This window comes from Anolis sagrei, chromosome 1, assembly GCF_037176765.1.
Source record: "Anolis sagrei isolate rAnoSag1 chromosome 1, rAnoSag1.mat, whole genome shotgun sequence".
In the NCBI taxonomy this organism is placed as follows: Eukaryota; Metazoa; Chordata; class Lepidosauria; order Squamata; family Dactyloidae; genus Anolis; species Anolis sagrei.
Window position 1 is genome coordinate 211,345,011 of NC_090021.1, and position 24,325 is coordinate 211,369,335.

The window sequence follows — 24,325 nt, forward strand, 5'->3', positions numbered from 1 at the left end:
GTGTTGATGTTGTGAACATGCAAACACATCACAACAACAAACAAGTAGATTACAGAGAAGGAGTCTCTAATACACACATTATTTCTCTCTCACACACATACATTTGATATCAGAAGTAATAGCACAACCGATGAAGGTTAACAGACTGCTTGGTTCGTTCTTTTTTTCTAATTAAGAGATCCACTTCACTGCTACTTGAGTTTCGGTTTAACATTTGCTATCAAAAAGGTAACCAGAAAATTAAAGGGCTCATTCAGATTGTCAACTTGTGCCCCATGCCTTCATGTTGCCTATCCAAATATCATCCTCAGATTCTATTTAAAACTCATTTAAAAAAACTTGGTTCATTTTTCGTTACTATGATTATGATATAGGTTATGATGTTAGATGTCACATCCCTCCTCAGATTTCCTCCAATTTACACTGGAGACAATCCCTGATTCTTGAACAGAATCAAAAGAGCTTCTTCATAAGGTTTGAATTTTGTTTTTTGGGATGCAGATACTTTTGGATGTTCTACTCCCCTGTTAATTCTTTCCTGCTAAAAGCAACACTAGCTATTATGTCACAATTTCTCAAATTTAGTAACCTGACTCTAAGGACTGCATCACAAAAGAACATGAGTCCACTTTAAATCCAGTTTCTGCCTTCTGCAGAATTATGGGGCTTGTAGTTTAGAAATGGGCCTTTAAACTGCTCAGCCAGACAGGACCCTGGCCTCACTAAACTATAAATCTTGGAATTCTGCAGGAGGCAGAAACTGGATTTAAAGTGGATCCATGCTCTAGTGTGATGAGGCTGTATAATGTGAATTTGTAATGAGTTGGAGGGAGATGGTACAGAAAGAAACAAAAATGGTACAATCTTCACCCACCCCTGCCAGCCAGCCATCCCAATTTTAACCTGCAGAACACATTTTAAAAAGCAAACTTGGACTTTTTTCCCCCAAATGCTTGGATTAAAACATTATATTGAATTAAAAGTATATTATAACCATCAGGGAATGAAAAGGGATAACTGCAAGGGGGTTTGAACATTGTGTCTGGGCAAGGATTGGGTTGGATGTGTAATCAGGTGTACAAGACCTCACAAAAGTGTTCACAGGAACATAACCATTTGGCTTTCCTACCATTTATTGTCTTGCAACCTAGAATTGAAATAGATTAGTCTTACACTATACATGATATATACTGGATATTTGACACAAACTGCAAAACAATTGAACTCTGGAACAAAAAATAACTGCCCTTTGGTGCTTGCATAATAGTCAACATTTTTGCTATGATGTTCCTCTGGTGCAACTCTATGCCTCCAGAAGTAATCTAAAACTGGTATAGACTCATGTCAATATGGATGGTGCAAATGCAAACCTGCTTAACCCACAAGAAAGCTGAGATTGGCAGAATAGTTCACCTTCCAGGAAGATGATTGCACCAAATCTGCAATCAATACCCAATCAAAGTCCAGATCTCCATCCAATGTCAGCAAAGGTGCCTGGCCAAATCTAAAGCTCTCTGGAGTTCTATGACTGTTGCCATTGTGACAAACAGCCACAAAGGAAAGGGTGATTATACCACAAGGAGAAACCAGTTTTAGCCCAACTTGCATCTGAAACAGGCTGTATCTGAAACGCCATGACAACCATGGGCTTGTCCCAATTAGTATCTGGTCTCACCCATACTGCCGGACACACACTGGATTTGGTCTTTACTCAGGGATGGGGTGATAGTGTCGGGGCGGAGGAGCTGACCATCATTCCATTGTTATGGACCGATCACTACCTGATTAGGTTTAGACTTACTGTACCTCCTAACCTCCGCAGGGGTGGTGGACCCATTAGAATGGTCCGTCCCAGGAGGCTTATGGATCCAAATGGTTTCCTGATGGCTCTTGGGGAGTTTCCCACCTCCTTGACTGGCGACCCTGTCGATGCCTTGGTCTCTCACTGGGACACCGAGATGACTAGGGCAATCGACACAATCGCTCTGGAACGCCCCCTTTCGAGTAACCGAGCTAACCCGGCCTCTTGGTTTACTGAGGAGCTGGCAGCAATGAAGCGAAAGAAAAGGTGGCTAGAGCGCATGTGGCGCAGGAGTCCGACCAAATCAGCCCAAACACATCTGAATGCCTTTCTAAGGTCCTACGATGTGGCAATAGCGGCAGCACAAAAAACATCTTTTGCTGCCAATATTGCATTTGCGAAGAATCGTCCAGCTGAGCTCTTCCGAGCTGTCAGGGGTCTGTTAAACTCGTCGAAAAGCGAGATCCCTGACAGCTCTGGAGCTCACTGTGAAGCGTTTGCTCGATTTTTCGCAGATAAAATTGTGAGGATTCGGTCGGTTTTTGACACCACTTTACCTGCAGTCTCTGAGAATGTAACGAGAGCATCTGCTTGTCAGGTTTTGTTGGATTCATTTCAATTGGTTCAGCTTGAGGATGTGGACGGGATCCTTGGAGAGGTGCGAACCACCACATGCATCCTAGACCCCTGTCCATCCTGGCTGATAAAAGAAGCCAGAGGGGGTTTGGCAGAGTGGGTGATGGTGGTGGTTAATGCCTCCTTACAGGAGGGCAAGATTCCAGCGAGCTTAAAACAAGCTATTATCAAACCGCTGTTGAAAAAACCATCACTGGACCCCACTCAATTAGACAACTATCGGCCAGTTTCCAATCTCCCCTATTTGGGCAAAGTCCTGGAACGTGTGGTGGCAGCACAACTCCAGGATTTCTGGTAGACACTGATTATCTTGATCCGGCACAGTCTGGTTTTAGACCGGGACATGGAACGGAAACAGCCTTGGTCGCCTTGGTAGATGATCTTTGCAGGGAGCTGGACAGGGGGAGTGTGTCCCTGTTAGTTCTGCTGGACCTCTCAGTGGCCTTCGATACCGTCGATCACAGTATCCTTTTGGGATGCCTCATGGACATGGGTCTTGGGGGTACTGCTTTGCAGTGGCTCCAGTCATTTCTTGAGGGACAGTCCCAGAAGGTGTTACTGGGTGACACCTGTTCGGCCCCACAACCGTTGTTGTGTGGAGTCGCACAGGGTTCGATTCTGTCCCCAATGTTATTTAACATCTACATGAAGCCGCTGGGGGAGATCATTCGGAGTTTTGGACTGAGATGTTATCTCTATGCAGATGATGTCCAGATCTGTCACTCCTCACCTGTCACCAAGGAGGCTGTCCAGACCTTGAATCGGTGTCTAGCTGCTGTGTCGGACTGGATGAGAGCTAACAAATTGAAATTGAATCCAGACAAGACAGAGGTCCTACTGGTCAGTTGTAAGGCCGAACAGGGTATAGGGTTACAGCCTGTGCTGGACGGGGTTACACTCCCCCTGAAGACGCAGGTTCGCAGCTTGGGAGTGATCCTGGACTCATCGCTGAGCCTGGAACCCCAGGTCTCAGCGGTGGCCGGGAGAGCTTTTGCGCAATTAAAACTTGTGCACCAGTTGCGCCCGTACCTCGGGAAGTCTGATCTGGACACGGTGGTCCACGCTCTTGTTACATCCCAAATAGACTACTGCAATGCACTCTACGTGGGGTTGCCCTTGAAGACTGTTCGGAAACTTCAACTAGTCCAGCGAGCGGCAGCCAGATTGCTCACAGGAGCAACATGCAGGGAGCATACCACCCCCCTGCTGTGCCAGCTCCACTGGCTGCCGATTCAGTTCCGAGCACAATTCAAGGTGCTGGTTTTGACCTACAAAACCCTGTACGGTTCCGGTCCAGTGTATCTGTCCGAACGTATCTCCCTCTACGTCCCACCTCGGAGTCTGAGATCATCTGGGGAGGCCCTGCTATTGACCCCACCACTGTCACAAGTGAGGCTGGTGGGGACGAGGAGCAGGGCTTTCTCAGTGGTGGCCCCTCACCTGTGGAACTCACTCCCGGGGGAAATCAGGGCATCATCATCCCTCCTCGCCTTTAGGAGAAGGGTGAAGACTTGGTTATGGGACCAGGCCTTTGGGCACTCCGACAATTAAATCAGACAACCAGGCGAGTAAGACCAGCAGGATTGATGAAGTGGAACGTAAAACTAGATCTATGAGTAGCGAACGCTGACCATGTAAGAGGAGAAACTGGGTTTGTATTTGGTTTTATTGATTTTATTGATTTTATGGTTATAATGTATATTTGGTGTTAACTGTGTATTGATGTAATTTTGTGTGTGATTGTTTTTATGATGCAGGCATCAAATTGTGCCTTGCTTTTGTAAGCCGCCCTGAGTCCCCTTCGGGGTGAGAAGGGTGGGGTAAAAGAACCCCAAATAAATAAATAAATAATAAATAAATAAATAAATAAATAAACTTGATGAACTGGGTTCCACTGCCGTAGTTTGGAAGTGGAGCATGTAAACATCTCAATTGGATCCAGGGACATTTTGAAGCAGCACCCTAGATTTTGATGCCAATGTATTTGACTCCTAAGAAGGCTGTGATAATTGGCAGAAATTCCTGGGATATGCATTAGGCCAAGAGAAATAGCACTCAGATCTTCAAAAATAAAATGGTAAATACAGCAATGATAACAACTGCATCTTGACATATGTGACCAGTCTAGATTAGCCCAAACAATGCCTTCCAGGGATCATAAAATACTCTACTCCACTCATCTCAAAGCCAACCTTAAAATCTCTGGCATAGACAATGAGAACTGGGAAGCCCTGGCCCTTGAGGGTTCCAGCTGGAGATCAGCTGTGACCAGCAATGCTGCAGAATTCGAGGAGGCAGGAGTAGAGGGTGAAAGAGAGAAACGTGCCAGGAGGAAGGCGTGTCAAGCCAACCCTGACCGGGAACTCCTTCCACCTGGAAACCAATGCCTTCACTGTGGGAGAAGATGCGGGTCAAGAATAGGGCTCCACAGCCACCTACGAATCCATAAGGAAACCCATCATGGAAGACCATCTTACTCGTCCAACGAGGGATCGCCTAAGTAAGTAAGTAAGTATTCCATTCATCTGCTCTTCTGCCAGGTTCTTGGCAACCATATGGTTAGAATATAACCGTATCTTCAATTTGGAACACAATGAATAGGCAGGTGATTGTGGATTAGAGATTTGACTTAAAAGTATCACATTTCCATGTGTGATAATTGCACAATTTCCATTTGCAGTTAAAATGAGAATGTTGTCTTCTATAACGCACATTAAAATATCTTTATAAATATTTGAAAAGATGTTGTTCAATAGATTCTGTAAGACAGGAGCTGACTCACCACAGCCAATTAATTACCACAATCAGAGGAATTCTAGACAAAGTATTGTCAGTGCTAATGTGAAGTCTAATTAAAATTCATGTCCCATAAAAGTCACTTGACTCTCAATTATGATTAAGCATGCAAGGTCATCAGAACACAGCAAGATGCTGAGCCAGTTACTTGGTGACAGTTCAAAACTATTGTCATGCTTTCTGAAGAACTGTTTGTGAATTACAAATTACAGTTCAGATTCTCTGTGTGAAGTGTGAGGGAGTGACAGCAGCAATCATTTTTCCTGGCCTTGTAGTTTAATTTTAAAGTACTGTAGTGCCCTGACTCAGAGTTTCCAAAGCAGAAAATCAGTGCTCATTTCTAATTACATCCCAATCTTAGCAAAGGTCTAGTTTAAGAATGGTTAAATGTATACTTAATGTATAGTTAAAAAACACCACCACCTCTCCACTTCAAGATAAGCAGCTGTTATCAAAGCGACAATAGGTTCCATCTGATTTCATAGCTTTATCTGCTAATTCCTTTGTACCTTTCTGTTAAATGAATTACTTAATTCCAAAATAGAACAACCCCAGAACTGAAGGAGCTGGGGGTGGTGACGGTCAACAGGGAGCTCTGGCGTGGACTGGTTCATGAGGTCACGAAGAATTGGAAACGACTGAACAAATGAACAACAACAAAACTGAAATTAGAGAACTGAGTTGCAAATTCATTTTTATGCATCTAGGCCATAATAAGTCATGCCGGCCATATGACCTTGGAGGTGTCTACGGACAATGCTGGCTCTTCGGCTTAGAAATGGAGATGAGCACCACACCCCAGAGTCAGACATGACTGGACTTAATGTCAGGGGACTACCTTTACCTTTACCTTTACCTTTAGGCCATAATAAATGAGTTACTACTATATGACTCCTATAGACTTTGGACAGAAATGGCAAGACATTTTTACAAGTGAGCCTGGAAGAATACAAATCAAGAATGATCCAACCAAGAAAAGAGGAAAAAAGTTGGCATCAAACAGCGTTTAAGCCAATCATTCAGCAGCATACCTATGGCTGATTTATTACAGACACGTAAGTCTCCTTGTAGTTAAATTTGCTGTTTATTTCATACAGGTTGCTGAAACAGTATAAGTCCTATCTGTGGGTGTAGCTTGCTCTGTTGGATCAAACACAAAGCAGCAGCATCTGCTTATGGCACCCAGCTGAGAATGAGTCCTTATGTCTCCATTTACTAGCTTGGCAAATTTGTTATGAGAAGGCATTGCCTTCTCCGAACCCTGTTCCAGCAGCAATTTGAGTCTCTTCTTCACAGTCAAGTGTTGATGCTTCATTTGAGGTGTAATGATCTGGGCTTAATCAAAGGAAGGGCTCTTGTTTTGCAGACCAGAGCAGGTGTTTAGTTTGTATATCAGATACATTGGCATGAAACTCCTGGTGTAGGAAAGAGGACCCTAAGGGATTAAACAGGATAAGAAAAAAAGTGTAAACTTGCTAACTTCGATGCAACAGGAAGGTGTCATTATTCTATCTGGGAATTTTTATCTTCTGAAGTTGAATGTATAGTGTAGAAATAGTTCATTCATTTATAGCTACAAACTTAATTTCACTCTGATGTGCAGGGATGTCTTCAGGATTTTGTCCTGAACAGATGGGAGAAGATGGATTTATTTATCTGACTTCTGTGGCTGGTATGGGCAGGTGGTGGAATTTAGGAACATGTAGGTGTGGAGGTTCTTTTTCAGAGACTGGTTAGGCCACAGACCTGCACTCTAGGAATATGTAACCCATATGCAGAATATGGCTGGATATACTCAACCATCAGCATTTGTCCAGAGATGTGAGATATTGGATGGCGGTAATTGTTGCCAGATCATCCTTCACATTTATGGTGTGACTAAGGAAGAGAAGTGGAAATGTTGCTTCACTCCCTTCCCTAGGCTGGGGGTATTAGCCCTTCTGACAGGCTTTGGTATTTAGTTTTGGGAAGGTTACAACCACACGTCAGTTCTTTTCTGCTGATTGTTCTCATTAGTTTTAATAAATTGTGGGACAATTTCAGAAGTAGGCAACTGTGGAAGACCGGGGACCACAATTAAATTCCCAGGGGAACTTGGAGGGCTTCAGCCACCACCACACCTTCTCCCACAAAATGAATTTTCCCAAACACCCTCTAGAGGACTTGGTGGTATGTTTTGGGTCATTCTTGTACCTCATTTGAAGCATATATTTTAAATATGTTATGTTTTAACTTTGTGATTGGGCCTGGCCCCATGTAAGCCACCCAAGTCCCTTCAGTATGTGTGTATGTATGTATGTATGTATGTATGTATGTGTGTATAAAAGGTAAAGGTAGTCCCCTGACATTAAGTCCAGTCATGTCTGACTCTGGGGTGTGGTGTTCATCTCCATTTCTAAGCCGAAGAACCAGCATTGTCCATAGACACCTCCAAGGTCATGTGGCCGGCATGACTGCATGGAGTGCTGTTACCTTCCCGCCAGAGCGGTACCTATTGATCTACTCGCATTTGCATGTTTTCGAATTGCTAGGTTGGCAGAAGCTAGGGCTGATAGCGGAACTCACGCCGCTCCCCGGAATCGAACCTGCGACCTTTCGATCAACAAGCTCAGCAGCTCAGTGCTTTAACCCACTGCGCCACCGGGACTATACTGAAGGGACTTGGGTGGCTTACATGGGGCCAGGCCCAATCACAAAGTTAAAACATAGCATATTTAAAATGCATAACATCAGTACAAAAACAACATAAATAACAACATGTGGGTTCATAAGGAAAGATGCGGTCACAAAGATAGGCAGGTCCTGATTCGTTTAGAGCTTCATTGGTAATAACCTGCACCTTGAATTGGGACCGGAAACTACAGTATCTCTATCTATCTATCTATCTATCTATCTATCTATCTATCTATCTATCTATATATATATCTTCTATCATCTATCTATCTATCATCTATCTATCTCTCTGACTATCTATTTCATTTTGACCTTGTGCAGAGTACTCTCTGTGAAGGGCTTCAAATGTGATGAGGGGCTTCAAGCATGGTAGAAAGTATTCAACATCCCCTAGATATAAATTTTCTTGGAAGGCCCTGGATGCACAAAAATATCATGGGGGTTACACATGGGCCAAAGACTATATATTTCCCACTCTTTCCTTAGTTCAATCAAGATTATGTCTTGTCCTCTTTAATTTCTGTCTCTCCTTGCAAAATATGGCAGATACTGCTATTTAAGACAGTATGCATGAATACAAGGCTTTACAATGATTGGACAAAAGTGTGTTTTCCTTCCCTCCTCCATTGTTCAAATGGTATGCCTATAAAAAACATTTATGTACCATCTTTCATCAGTTCTACATATGACAGATTGGCATGATCTAGCCATAAGGTTACCAAAAAATGGATAAACCAGAAAAAAAATGGATAAGTCCAGAAGTCACCATTGAAAAACCAGCCTAGTTGCTTAAAGGAACAGAATGGTACAAAAAAAATCATGGCTATCCAGATACTACTATACTTAAAACAAATCTGTTACCCTCTGGTAGTATTTTATCTGGGATTTTATTTGTGACACCAATTCATCTTTCTTAATCATGAACCAGATGTATGCTGTCACTTCTGTTTCTTCCTCATTTCTTTTTTAGTATGTTCATTATAATATCTTCTCCATCTCCTCCCCCCCCCCACCACCACCACAACCACCACCTCCACTCTCGGCATGTAGTCATTGAAAACCTGTTGAAAGGACCGGTTTTGAAAAGACAAATCACATACAATATATATGTGCTTCTCCACTAAGTTACAATTAACATGTGCATATAGACAATAACTTTTGCAAGAGCAGTGGCAAATAAAGCTGCATTGCTCTGGATGCATGTGTCATGTTTTACAGCACAGTCATACTTATTGGGAGCTTCCAAAAATACAACTTTAAAAAGGTACACATCCTCAACATGCTTTGATCTTAAAGGGAAATTCAGTCTTTTTCTATCCATGGGGGTGGTGGAACCCATCAAATTATTAAGGCATATATATCCAGTCCAAAAACCACATTTCCCCCAGGCATAGAATATAGAGTACTTGTGTCCAAAGCAAAACAAATTGTTACACTGTAAGCCTCTCTGCCAGATGTTGAGAAAACCAACCCTGTGTTTTTCTGATATTCATATTTTAGGAATATCACTTCACTTCAGTTGATACAGCTGGCATTAAATATGAGTACAGGAGTTTCTATTCAAAATATGTTTCCTTCATGATTAGGTTTTTTCAAATAAACAAATTACCTCTCAGAATTTCCATCAAGCATAGGTTCAGCAACTATTCATACCAAAAGTGAGAATCATAATCACAATGGTCATGGGCAAGCAAGTACTTCTTTGGAACAATCCATAAAGTCTTTTCAAATAAAAGCATCCGGACTCACAGTAGACTCATGCATTCATTTCATCAAAACTAGAATACTAAAAAGAGCTTCCAGTATGAGATTATATAGACAGAGCTAGAAATAAAAGTATGGAGATTTGGCTTGTTATTGTGAAATGCACTGTTTAATATGCTAAAGAGGCCCAGGCCATACCATTAGTAAGAACACAGTTATAAACAGTACCACAGCTTAGCAATTCAGAATGACCCATACTTCCTAAGATATATCTCAGAACTGCATCTGAAACCACAAAGCAAAAAATAGAGGGTTACATTGATCTTATAAATATAAGAGTACTTACTTACCTACTTAGGTGATCCCTCATAGTTGGAGGACGGTGGTCTTCCAGATGTGGTGTCTTTGTGGTGGGTCTACAGGGGGCTGTGGAGCCCTGTTCTTGATATGCAAGTTCTCCCACAGTGAGGAGATTGGTTTCCAGACAGAAGGCAGTCCTGGTGAGGGTTGACTTGATGTACCTTCCTCTTGGTACATTTCTCCTTTTGCCCTCCACAGCTGACCTCCAGTTAGGGCACTCAAGGGCCAGGGCTTTCCACTTCTCAGTTTCTATGCCACAGTTTTTAAGATTGGCTTTAAGCCCATCTTTAAATCTTTAAGTCCACCAACATTCCATTTCCCATTCTTGAGTTCAGAGTAGAGTAACTGCTTTGGAAGATGGTGATTGGGCATTTGGACAATGTGGCCAGACCGAGGAGTTGATGGCAGAAGAACATTGCTTCAGTGATGGTGGTCTTTGTTTCTTCCAGCACACTGAAATTTGTCCGCCTGTCTTCCCAAGAGATTTACAGGATTTTATAGAGGCAGCACTAATGGAATCGTTCCAGGAGTTGCATGTGATATCTGTAGACAAGCCATGTTTCACAGGTGTATAGCAGGGTTGGGAGGACATTGGCTTTATCAACAAGCACCTTGGTCTCCCTATGGATGTCCCGGTCCTCAAACACTCTCTGCTTTGTTAGGAAAAATGCTACACTTGCAGAGCTCAGGCAGTGTTGTCAATGTTGGCTTTTGTGGAGAGGTGGCTGCCAAGGTAGCCACCTCTCCATATATGAGAGTATCTGAAGCCAAACTAGCAACCTCATTAGATGGGCTGCCAGAATCGCCACACATTGTGGGGAATCCGGCAGTGACCATTGGGGGCGTGGGGAATCCATTGCCCCATGCACCGCATTGTCTAACTCATCTGAGTCCCCATTGCAAGAAGGGAAACATCAGCTGCACCGCTTCCCCTTGTTGACTTCTATTCAACATGCAAAACCTCTTGTGTTGCTGTGGAGGAGTCATGTATAGGTTAAACTATACTTTTATGATGGAGCTCTGTCGGAAGTTGTTCTATTTCATGGAATGGGCGCTGGCAGGCTCTGTCTTAAAAGTATAGGTGAACATGTGCATGCCGCCGAAAAGGACCTTATGTGAAGAGGTCATTTGCTTGTTGAAAATGTAGATAGAAAAAGAGAGCGCAGTTCTTTCACAATCATTTAGGAACAAAAAATCAATGTTAATGGAAAGCACTACAAATGTATTCTGAGGTGAACGGCCACATGACCAATTCAAGACAAAAAAGATGATTTGACATTTTTGCTACAAATATCAGTGCTGAAACACATTAAGCACCTGAAGAATCCCAGGAGGACCTGCAAATGCAGAGTAATCTGAAGGCCAAATACTACATGACTATTATTGAGTTCTTCAAATATGACTGGAGAATATCTATCACTGTAGCCATTTTCTACAGTTAGGGAGACACAAATAGAGTAGTTTGCATATGGGAGTCTTGTGCAAGGCTACCCCCCCCCCCATGTTTAAGGTTTAAATCTCAGGCCAACCTCAAAGAAGTCAATTTTACCCATTTCACCAGTCTCAAGATGTCCTCCTTTCACCCAAAAGAGATAATAATAATAATAATAATAATAATAATAATCCTTTATTTGTACCCCGCTACCATCTCCCGAAGGACTCGGTGCAGCTTACAAGAGGCCGAGCCCAAATACAACAATAAAAGCAGCAGCAACAACACAATAACTAAAAAAACCCAAAGCAATAACATCAATACCCAATGACGCAATTAAAAACAATGGCCAGGCCAAATTTAAATATTAAAATTGAAAGTGCTGGGCATGACAAGGTGGGGTGTTTGGAGGGGGATGGGCATGCAGATATCCTGAATCTCTGATAAAGTGTGTTGGGACATAATGCTAGGAGTTTCCTTATTCTGGAAAGGCACATTGGAACAACCACGTTTTTAAGCTCCTCCTAAAGATTGCTAGCAACGGGGCATGCCTGATGTCCTTAGGGAGAGAGTTCCAGAGTTGAGGGGCCACCACCGAGAAAGCCCTATCCCTCGGCCCCACCAATTGCACTTGTGATGCAGGTGGGATCGTGAGCAGGGCCTCTCCAGATGAACAAAGCGATCGTACACAGAGATGCGGTCACGCAGGTAGGCGGGTCCCAATCCATTTAGGGCTTTGTAGGTAAGCACCTGGGCCTTGAATTGGGACTGGAAAATGAATGGCAGCCAGTGGAGCTCCTTAAACAGGAGGGTTGACCTCTCCCTGTAAGGAGCACCAGTTAACAACCTGGCCACCGCCCATTGGACCAATTGAAATTTCCGGGCCGTTTTCAAGGGCAGCCCCACGTAGAGTGCATTTAGTCCAATCTGGAAGTGACTAAGGCGTGGACCACCCTGGCCAGATCCTCCTTCACGAGGTACGGTCGCAGTTGGCGCATGAGTCTTAATTGTGCGAAGGCCTCCCAGCCACCGCCGATGCCTGAGCTTCAAGCGACAGTGATGAGTCCAGGAGGACATCCAGACTGCGGACCTGTGACTTCAGGGGGGAGTGTAATAGGTTTCATCAAATATAACTTCCTCTTCAATTCCCTGTTTATGACACCACACATAGCTAATTGTCCAGTTCTTCAGTTCACAGTATGGCATAGGCAAAATACCCTTCAAAATCCTTATCTGGCCCTGAAGTAAATAATGAAAACTCATACTGTTGCATAAGGAAAAGAGTGATTCAGCAATCAGTCAGGAAATAACTTGGGGGTTGGGGTGGGCATTATGGCCTTAAGAAGGCTCAATTGTAGTCCTGCCTCTCACCCCATCATGGCGGAAAGTGCCCATGTCTAATCCCGGCCTTATTTCTTGTGAGGCAATCAAACAAATGTTCCCCTCACACAGTTAAGCCAATGTTCATTGTAGCCATGGTCAAGAATGCATTCCATGCAGGTTGGTGAAAAGGCTAAGACAGAAGCAATGTTTTGCTTTCTTCTCCACCCATCCAATTGTTTCCAAGCTGACTGCCAAAAAAGGGGCTTTCCCTTCCCTGCAGCTTCAATGGGAATGCCTGTGGTTGGATGGATTAAAAGGACAGGCTACTCATGGACTTCCTTCTTCTGCCAGTCCAAACTGAAAAAGGGGGAGGAAGCTCTCTGCCTTTTGAAGCTGTCAGAGAGAAAGGAGCTCTCTTCCTATGTGCCCAACAAAGAACTACTGCATCTTAACCGTCAAGTAAAAATCTTTTGCTGACTACTAAATTTTCCGGGCTTATTTACAATGCTGCAATATGAGCAGTGTTGCTTAAATAATAAGTTGTATACTTTCCTTTACTGCAGACATGGTGTAAATATCATTTTCTCAAAGATGTCAGGTGATTATTTTCTTCTTTTACACTTCCTTAGAACTTGGCTACACAGGCCCCAAACCCCATATTGGACTGGAAGTTGAACAAATGATGTTCAAGGATAAAATGAGTTAACCCAATTGTACCTTTCATTATGAGAAGTTAGGTAATGCTCCAGAGTTTCAGTGAAACTTCAGATTGGACCATTCTACTGTCCCCATGGGCCAGCACCACCATGTCCTTTTCTCTGCACTTGGGAGCACAGGGGAAAGAGGATGAATTACAGTCATGTTGTCCACATTGCCACTCTTTCTCCTTGGTCAATCCACCTTCCTTCTCTTTGGACATGTATGCACCTTTGCTGATGCCAGCAAAGGAAACTTGCTCCATGACCAGCAACAGATGCAAGAAGTCAGGTAAAGGTAACTATCCAATAGGGCTGGAACTAATTCCAGCCTGATTGGATGGTCTGGACTCTGCTGCCACCATTGCTGCAGTGGAGAATCTGAATAGCTTCACTGAATCCAGGACCAGGCCAAATAATTTCTGCTCTGGACCAGCTCCAAGTTTGGGTGTATATGTAGATGAGCCCTGAGTGGAACCACTTTTTGTCTTTAAGTAAAGGTTTCCCCTGACATTAAGTCTAGCCATGTCCGATTCTCTCAACTCCATTTCCAAGTCAAAGACCCGGCATTGTCTATAGACACCTCTAAGTTCATATGGCCAGCATGACTGCATGGAGCGTCGCTACCTTCCTGCAGAAGCAGTACCTACTTATCTACTCACATTTGCATGTTTTCGAACTGCTAGGTTGACAGAAGCTGTCCCTAAGAGCAGGAGCTCTCCCCGCTCCTTGGATTCAACCACCAACCTTTCAGTCAGCAAATTCAGCAGCTCAGCGGTTTTACTCATGCTTTTAATATCTTCCAATAAAATCAAGATTGCTAAGTAGTGGGGACTATATACCCAGAGGGTATAATCATTATTTTTTTTTACAAACAGCAAGCTAAGTAAATGACACTTTAAAATATAACACTTTTGTTTGAAATACAACACTAATGAACAAAGCTGGGCAGCTAGCCTCTGGAATGATTTTACCTACAATAAGCACCAGAATTCATGGTGGCCCCCTTAAATAGCTACAGAATACACAGCTTGCAGAAGTTAATCGGAGATTTAGTAATTAGTTTCAGTTATTTTCATCCTTTTTAAAAAGAAAAAAAACGGAGGGGACTGGGATTATGATGGCCCTGATAGAAGCTACATGTTTTTAATACAAAGTGGCCTATTATCAATTTAAATCTAATTGAACATATCATTTAAGCAACATTTTAAAGACTGACTAATAACAATGCATGTGACTGAACTATTTGATGTTTGTTGTGAAATCAGATATGGAGCCCAAATGCTGCATTTGTAATTTTCTAAGATGAATTACTCCATTAGCAACTTGATGCTAATGACCCAGTGGAATAACATGAAATTTCAGATAAAATTGATATTGTGAACCAAAGATAAACTCTAAATATAAAAACCCAGACTCTCAATGTGATACAGCAAAGAAATCTATATCTAAGCAATGTAAGATGTAATATGAATAAAGTGTTAATTGTCCAATTTAAAATATTGGTGGTCAAAACAAAATTCTGATGCTCTTTATATCACGGAAAAATGGAAAGAAACAGGAAACTTATACCATTAATTTCAAGATCAAACATATGCAGTAACTTCTGTTTGGATCTTATCAGCTATTTTTAATTCATTTTTTTTTCTTTACCTATGAAAATTAAAAGACAATCATGACTTTCCAGATGCTCTAAATTTCAACTTTCTATAGTAGAAAAAACTTGATGTAGGTTCTGCTTAATTAAGCAAATTTTCAAAAAAAAATTAGGTAAATAAAAACACCTAATATAAGATTTCATTGCAAGTTGACTTTAAAATACTGTGCATGTTTCCTTAAAGCAACATGCCATCCTTATGATAGCTGAAGGGGGATGGATACTAGCAAATAAAAAATAAATCAGATTTCTCTAATAAAGCTTTATTAAAATTCCTACCATTACACAACCCACCAATTACAGCTATAAAACACACCAACAATGAATGTTCATCTAACCAATGAGACAACAGAATGTAACTTTGAACCAATCAGAACAAAGTTGACCATAAAATACTGATAGCCATGAATGGGAAAACATGTCAGATCTCTTATTCCTGACATCCCTCCTTCATCAACAAAGCAATAAAATTGACCTGTGATTCTGCCGTCATCACTGCATGTCTTGATTGGGAAACATTGGAGCTGGTATGCCAGGAACTAATCCAATTTCAGGACAACACTTTCATATCATTTCTGCCTAAAATTCACTCTTCTTGTTACAACATGTGCCATCTATACAAAGATTTATAGAGTGCATGTTTGTGAGAGACCTTGAAACCTTGGCAGTGTTGCATCTAGGCAGATTGGTTCCCGTAGCTCATGGTTACAAGGAGCTATTCTCAGAGGGACTTTTTTGAATACAAAAAATTCAAACACACATAATAATTATACCAGGGTAGTGCAATTGTAGAGTTTCTGATAATAAAGTTCATAAATAACTCAAGAGTCCAACACAGGCTAAGCAAATAAGCAAATAGAACTGAATTCCAATCAGAATTTGAAATTCAATGGCATGGAGAATAATTTGCTGTTGGGGTAATACCTCAACAAAGCTTTTTTAAAAAACCCTAAGCTTTATCATTGATTACTGTATTCTAACGTATTACTCGGCCACTGATTGCTGATTATGATGGTTATGTTTCTATGATGTTTTTACATGTATTTTATTGTTTTATTGTTCCATGTTTGAATTGTGTTTGACTGGGCTTGGTCCCATGTAAGACACCCTAAGTCCCTTCGGGAAGATGGTGGCAGGATACAAAAATTAAGTTGTCATTGTTATTATTATTATTTGAAACACAACAAGATGAGTCCACAACAGACAAGATCACTCTGCTGGCTGTTGCATTGGATCACGTGTCGGACACTTCCCAAGTGTCTAGGACTGTGTGATGTATTGGCGAATAATGTGTGCAGATCCCAGTAAGATAGCCTTCTGCAACTGGCAGATAATAATTTTGTTAGTGCTGATTGTATTTAAGTGCAGGCCAAGGTCTTTAGGTGCTTCACCCAGTGTGCCAATCACCACTGAGACCACCTTGACTGGCTTGTGCAGTTCAATCTTTAAATCCTCATATCGTGTCAGCTGTCACCTGGGATTGCAACATCGAAAATTCATACTTTGTTTTTTAACATGATCATGAGGTCAGGAGCACTGTGTATTGTTATTTCATTGATACAAAAACACAGTATGTCACAGCAAATGAGATCTATATGTTGGATTTCATAACGCAAAATCACAAGTCGAACACTTCCCAAGTGTCTAGGATGGTATGATGTATTTTTGAATGATGCAAACAGATCCAAGTAAGGTGGCTTTTTGCAGATGACAGATCGTGATTTTGTCAATGTTTATTGTTTCCAAATGCTGGCTGAGATCTTTTGGCACGGCACCCAGTGCGCCAATGACCACTGGGAACACCTGTACTGGTTTATGCCAGAGTCTTTGAAGTTCCATTTTGAGGTCCTGATAACAGCTGAGTTTTTCTATTGCTTTTCCTCAATGTGACTGTCACCTGGTATGGAAACATCAATAATCCAAACTTTTTTCTTTTAAACAACCATAATGTCTGGTCTTTTGTGTGTTGTGTATTATTATTATTATTATTATTATTATTATTATTATTATTGCCAAGAAAGAAAGTTCCTCTGTCATTTTGTGTGGTTTCCCCAGTACCTTGAAACAAATCACTATCCAAGTATTGTCTGAAAAAATGATCTTGTATAGTACTAACCATGTAGGGCAGTGGTTCTCAACCTGGGGTTCCCAGATGTTTTTGGACTTCAACTCTCAGAAATCCTAACAGCTGGTAAACTGACTGGGATTCCTGGGAGTTGTAGGCCAAAACACCTGGGGACCCACAGGTTGAGAACCACTGACGTAGGGCAAGCAGGTAGCAAAGGTACCTTTGCAGCATTCTGTTAGTATGTTTCCCATCTTTTAGTTAACCAGAAAGCACAACTGCTCCCCTGGTTGCAGCTTATTAAAAGTTCACCGCACACTTACCAGATGTATATTTAAAGTCCTAAAGGGAAACATCACTGCAGAAAAATTATTTACCTGTTAGTCCATCCTTCAACATTCTGAATATGATTCCCAGTGTGAACATCCAAAGAAAAGCCACTATTCTTCTAACCTAACAAACATCCTCCCAATATGTTTGAAGGTAAATGATTTAATCAGGAAGGTTGTTATGGTCTTTAAAGTCTAGATTTCAAAATGGTCTTTGCCATTGGTCTAACAACTAAAAACAGAACAGAGAACATTTGAAACTGCAAAAAGTATTGATTAGCCCTCACAAGTCAAGGTATAACACTTGCCATATGATACAACGATACATCATAATTCTGTATCGAACATCACCTACTTGGTCACATCCGATATTAGTAATGTTAAGGCAAAATAACGATAATGATAATGACAGGTGATGTTGATGTTCATTTTACACCTTAAAATCTGCAATGAACAATCTTGCTTTCTTTTACATCTGTATCTATTCCTAGTCCACAGGGCCTCCCAAAGCAATGAACAAATAGAAAGCAATTAAAACAAAGGTGAAAACATTTTAAAAACACATTAAAATACTTTTTAAAACTCCTAAAAGTCAACCAAACTGCTTGTAGAATCCAGCTTTCAAAGAACTAAATTACAGTTTTAAATGCACAGCAATAATCTGCTCTTTTTGAAAAGAAAACGTTTACAAAAAAAAATACAAGTTCTTTAAAGAAAGAATCAGGAATTAGCAAGTTATAAAACACTTCAGCAAGACTTCCAAGGTCTTTATACCATAGCAACGGGGGGGGGGGGGGGGAGCAATAGTCAAGGGCAGAAAAACAGCAACCCAAGAACACTACAAATCCAGCCATAGCTATCAGTATTGTCTCCAGGTAAACACATACTTAAGAAATAGATAAACCTTTCTATATTGTTTTTCATTCTGCAAACTATCTCTGTGCTCTCTTAGTTCAGCTAAATAATACTTGTGGGAAAGTGTGTGTGGGAAGACAGTTAATTATTTCCTTTGTTTTCAAAGATAGCAGATTTAGCTTCCAGTTGACACCAAAACATAATGTAATGAGTGCTAAAATTACAAGGACTACTTCATTTTTATCATATCAAAAGAAACAATAACCACCCAGATGGCCCTCAAAATCCCCAAACCAGTAAAAATATTTCAATGATTATATGGGTTGAATATAACTTACAGACTACACCCAAGTTTGTAGGTTTGTGCTCACCCCCTTTATTCAGTGGACACCTTTACATCAAACTTGAACCAGGCATGATCCCAATAGCAGAAAACAAACCTCGAAACTCAACTCTTTATGTAAGACTTTTTTAAAGCCTGATTTCACCACAATTTATTTATCTTTTGAATTTTTGCACCATCCTATGACATGTTCTTTGGCAAGATTTCAAAAGGAGAAAACAAGACCCAACTGTGAATGGCTTCTTATTTACTGAAAAACTATTCAAAAGAAGACTATCAAGGCTAAGTTTTCATTGATTGTTTAATAGCATGTGACACGCCACTGTCTCTACTGTTGCCAGACATATTTGAGAAAAAATTTGAAGAGGGCTTGTTAGCAGTTACAGTATATGTTCACCAGTAAATCCTTAGACGCCTACACATGAACCACAAAGAGTTGAGATCAGATTCCTACTATGCTGTTCCCACACCAGTGCTATTAGATTTACACTCCTAGTTCCATATAAAAATATAAAATACCATCTTTGTCACTTGTTTCTCTGTCTACCTCAGAAGAAATGTAGGCTATATTAACTAAACTGATTGGGACAGTTCACAATATTTGGAGGGCTACATACTTCCCAGGATGTGTGGCATGACAATAAGAGATAAATTCAGCAATAAAGAGCTGCATCAAAGAATCAGGGTGCATGATGTGGTCAATGAAATCTATGAGGCAAAAAGGAGATGGGCAGGGCATTTAGCATGAACAAACCAATGGACATGTTGACTAAAGAATTGGATACCAAGAGATCACAAGTGGCTTTTGGGCAGACCTCATACTCAGTGGGATTGACCGATGGTTAAGCTATTCAGTCAGAAATGGGAAAAAAAGCACAGGATAGTATATTTTGGCAAATGGTAGATTTCATCAAGCCCAAAGGAGTAGATCAATGACAAATTGGATAGGAAGGGATACTTTCCACACGTTGTATTTGCGTCCTTCACAAGACATGTACCTAAAAAGCTATACTTTCTAATATTCTGCCTCATCTAAGTTCCAAAGACACTTACAAATTCTCTTTTGAAAAACAACCACTTTGATCTTTGATAGTTAAGTTCATTTTTACAGCAATCAGCAAAGGAGTAAAAAAGGCATCATAAAACCATTTGGATTAAAGACACACTGTGCTTTGAAGTCTACATACAGGAAAAATAAACATGTTTTTAATCATATTAGGATGACTCCGACTAGAAGAGTAATAACTTTTTTTGCACTTAAGATGAAATGTTGTGCCAAAATGTGCTCCATATGTGAAATAGATCTATCGATTATCTTGTCACTGCATTCTCAGCAGTTGCATTTGGGTTTGATTCTAAACCATGATTGAGCATTTAAAGGAAATACCTAGCCAAAAAGATTGGCAGCTTCTATTCCATATTAAATAACTATGGATTGTTTTAACTATAATCCATGAAAACAAGCCAACTGTGGGTTTAAAATGGCTTCTTTCCCCTAGCTACAATTAAGATTATTTGCAATTTGCCAAGATCTAGATGATGCATGTTGCAGTCATTAAAGAACAGAAACAAAAATATTTGAACACAAATCTACCAAAGAAAAGAAAAATGTTTCCTAAGTCGCAAACTGTAGTTCGGCACTATGTCCAAAGGGCACTAGTGTACTAATATGAAATTAATAGCCACTGTGTTAGAGACATTTTCTATGAAAACTATGCTAGTTCAGTGGTAGAATACATGCTTTGCTGTAAAAAATTCAGGTTCAGTCCTTGATATCTCCAAGTAAAACTATTCAGAATACTCAATCCAATCACTGAGTCATCTAATTGTGTAGACTTGCACCTAAGGATCTCCTTACATTGGGCTTTGACTCCTTCCTAGGACAATTCCAGGATGGAGCCCATCACATGATGCAGGGCTACTTCCGGTGAGGCTCTGCCCTGGCTCAGTCCTGGAAGCGTCCTAGGATGAAGCCCTGGGAACACAGGGGAACCTCCAAGGAACTCATTGATTAGGATGAGGCAAGTGCAAGGGGAAGCTGGGTTGTGACACTCTCCCCTGTATGATGGGGAAAGTGGCCATGCTGGTGGTGCAGGACACGGTGATGGTTTCCCCTACAGCCCACCAGATTTGCCACACTGCTTGGTAAATCCTCCCGCTGTCACCCACTTTTTGGACCTCAATGTGATGAGGTCCTAAGTCTTGATTAAATCCTGTGTGAAAATTATTGCCATGTTTCTTTCATTCTAATACACCATCAATTTTAAGGTGCACCCTAGTTTCAGTACCAACAACACAAAATAGGTAGGTAGGTAGGTAGGTGGAGCACCTTCAACTTTTTATATATGAAAATGTGTACCTTGGAATAAAAGAAATTTAGAATTGTCAATGCTCATGGCACTTTACCAATGAAAGAAATACAAAATAGTTACTTGCTTCCAGCTTACCATTTAATTAAGACATGGCACAAAAAGGAAATGGGGATGGCAGTAGGCTAGGTCCAGCAGACACTGCCTCTTCTTCTCTTCCTCCTAAGTCAGAACAGTGGCAATTGGGATGGAGAAATGGCTTTTTGTCTACTTCTGGGCCTAAGCATGTCTCTTCTTTCTTCCCTTCAAAAACATAACAGTGGTGGTTAGAATGGGTCTGCTTCTGAGTCTAGGTATGATGGGGTTTGTTTTTGCTTCTTTTCCTCTCTCTCCAAGGCTAGGGCAATGGCAGTTAGGCAAGAGGGAGAAACTTTTTGGTATTAAGTGAGATGGAGCTTTCATCTGGGATGCTCTGACATTTTGAACTTCACTCCTCTCATACTTCAGTTTCACTAAGCTGGCATTGTTGGTGAATTATATTGAATTCACAGGACAATGTTTTGAATGAATACACTCTCACACACAGAGTAATGAATATGTACTCTGCTGTGGACTTTAACTTATGTTAGGTTTTGTTTCATAATCACTGCTCTGAGAGGAAAGGCAGTGGCTGAGAGATGAAAACAACATAAATCTAGTGAACAAATACATTTATTGCCTCAAGTTTCCTGGCAGCAAGAGCCTTGACACTGACAAAATACAAATGTTGATTATGTTTATGAAGGCTTTTGAAATAATGAGAATAATTCTGATATTGGGTGATATGTAGCAATCCTATTGAACTTTATTGAGGAGGAAAAATGGGGTATATTTGGGGTGTCATTTATCTGCAGAAACAACTAGTATTCACACACCAGTCTAAAAATTACGTGGTCTGTGCTTATTTGACTTAAAATAGAAACATTTAATGGATATTATTTCCAAATATTAATTAATTTCAATATTAAATAAATTATAATATTTTTCTATTGTATAAAGCAAAAGAGAGGATTATAATGATAAATTTTGGCATGTCAAATTACCAAGAAATTGGTTAGAAGCAGAATGTCAGTTCAAATATTCTAGTTTTGTAGCAGACATAGGAAGCAAATATTTATGAGTTCTCTGTGCAGTTCTAAAGCATGTGCTGTTGCATATTTATTATACTTAGGGTGCATTTACATTGGCAAAAAAAAACCCTTGTTGATCTGAAGAACACTATTCAGGATCAGCCCTGGAGACAGATACACTGTCCGCCTCCATCCCACTGTGGTCACCCTTACCTTTGTCATCCTTCTGCTATCACAGTGGTGACCACAGAGCTCCAAAGAACTTCTGGCTATACCTAGGTGCCCTTGCTAATGTTATCAAATGTGTTCGTACACCTTGGCGAGGGAAGGGCGATTGCCCCTCCTTTCTCCTCTTTCCTCACCAAGTCCCATGTGTACCTTTGTTAACATCAGCAACGGTGCCCAGATACAGCCAATAGATATTTGGAGCTCTGTAGGAGTTGATATGGCAAAAGCAAGATGACAAAGGTAAGTGTCATGCTCTGTCACCAAGGTGCAGAGCCTGGGGAAAATGGAATGGTCATGTGAAGCGAATCAGAACCAGCCCACCTATTCATAGTACCCAGAAGTGCAGAAACTCCATAGCATTTTCCAGCTTTTCCTAATGTGTGGCCTTACCCCTGCATGGGAGTGAGAAGGTCCTGTGAATCATGTGAATGCCACAGAGTCAATTCTTGTCTGCCCTGGTGTTAAAGTGTTTACATAGATATGCCATCTGGATGACATTTGTGATGGTTTTCTTGCAATGGTCTAAACATGGTTACTGCTCTGAAATTATCATAGTGTAAAGTGTATAAAATAATTATTCTATCTGTCATACCCTTGGAATTCTTATGTGAATGAAACCAGATCATTCCAACCTACTACCACTGTGTTTTGTGATGGAATGTGCTTCAGAGTTATGACTGTTATCAGGTTTCAGATTCAGTCTCCAACTCTCCATCCAAAGAATTCTAGCCAGTAACAGCGCTAGGAAGACTTCTTTTCTGAAAGTTGCTGACAGCGTAGATGTCAAATGAATCAGTGAACAAACTGTCTGACTCAGTATATGACAGCTTCATATGTACTCTCTTGCTTTGCAATTATTTAAATGCTTCAAAATGACTTCCGTGCATACTTGTTCAAGGTATACACTTTCTTCACCTGTCACCCAGGAACAGCTCTGTAGTGTTTACTTTTAGTTGTGCTGAAAATAGAATTTTTCCTATGTTTGATGATGAAAAACATCTCCCCAGCAATCCAGGATTATTTATACACAGGGCTGGTCTGAAGCAATTAGAACTGGCACAATTGAATATTGTCCAACTTCTGCTAATATGGAGTAAAATTGGGTTAGCCAATTTTAGAATGCATTAAGGGCCAGAAGTTCATGTCATCTGGCCCAATTCAGATATCTGGTCAATACATCTAATCCCATTCAGATACCTGGTCTTACATCTAATCCCATTTACATTAGACAGAGTGAATCAAATGGTATTTTATTTTATTTATATCATAGAATCATAGAAATATCCAGCCCAACCCCCTGCACAGAAGGTGATTTCATACAATATATTTAATATTTCAGTCATTACAGAAAGTTTGTGTACACTGGATCATCAGAAAGTAAAGGCATTATAGCATGTAGACAATTTTAGATATTGGAGTATTTCAGATTTTGGAATTCTGGATAAGTGATGCTCAACTTGTACAGAATAAAAAATCTTCTTAAACAAAAATGTCTTCATCTGTCAGGGAAGTGAGAGCTGGCAACCCAACCTTCCATAGGAGGGAATTCTGGAAGGTAAGAGCAGCCACTGAGAAGGCTTTCTTCTGTGTCCTCACTGAACAAGCCTGAAATGGTGGTTGACAGATAAAAAAATCTCATGTAGATCTCAAACCTCAGAAAGGTTTCATATAAGAAGAGACAGTCTTAAATGTTTAATGAATGAATAGTTTTCATGCCATTCAGCAACTGATTCAGATGGTCTTCTTCCATTGGGATGAGTATCAACAATTAGGACAATTATGTACTAATTATCACTACTGCCTAACATATAAACAACTGATTTGCACATATACTTAAAATATCTGTAAAAAAACAAAACTACAAATAATCCAAATGTCCTGGAGCCTAATGTATATATGAATGATGATTGGGTTTCTATTTTTGGAGAGGGCTTCATTTTCCATAATATTTTTAGAGAACTATTACCTATTCATGCACTATCATGCCTGAATAATGTTTTTTTTCCTGGT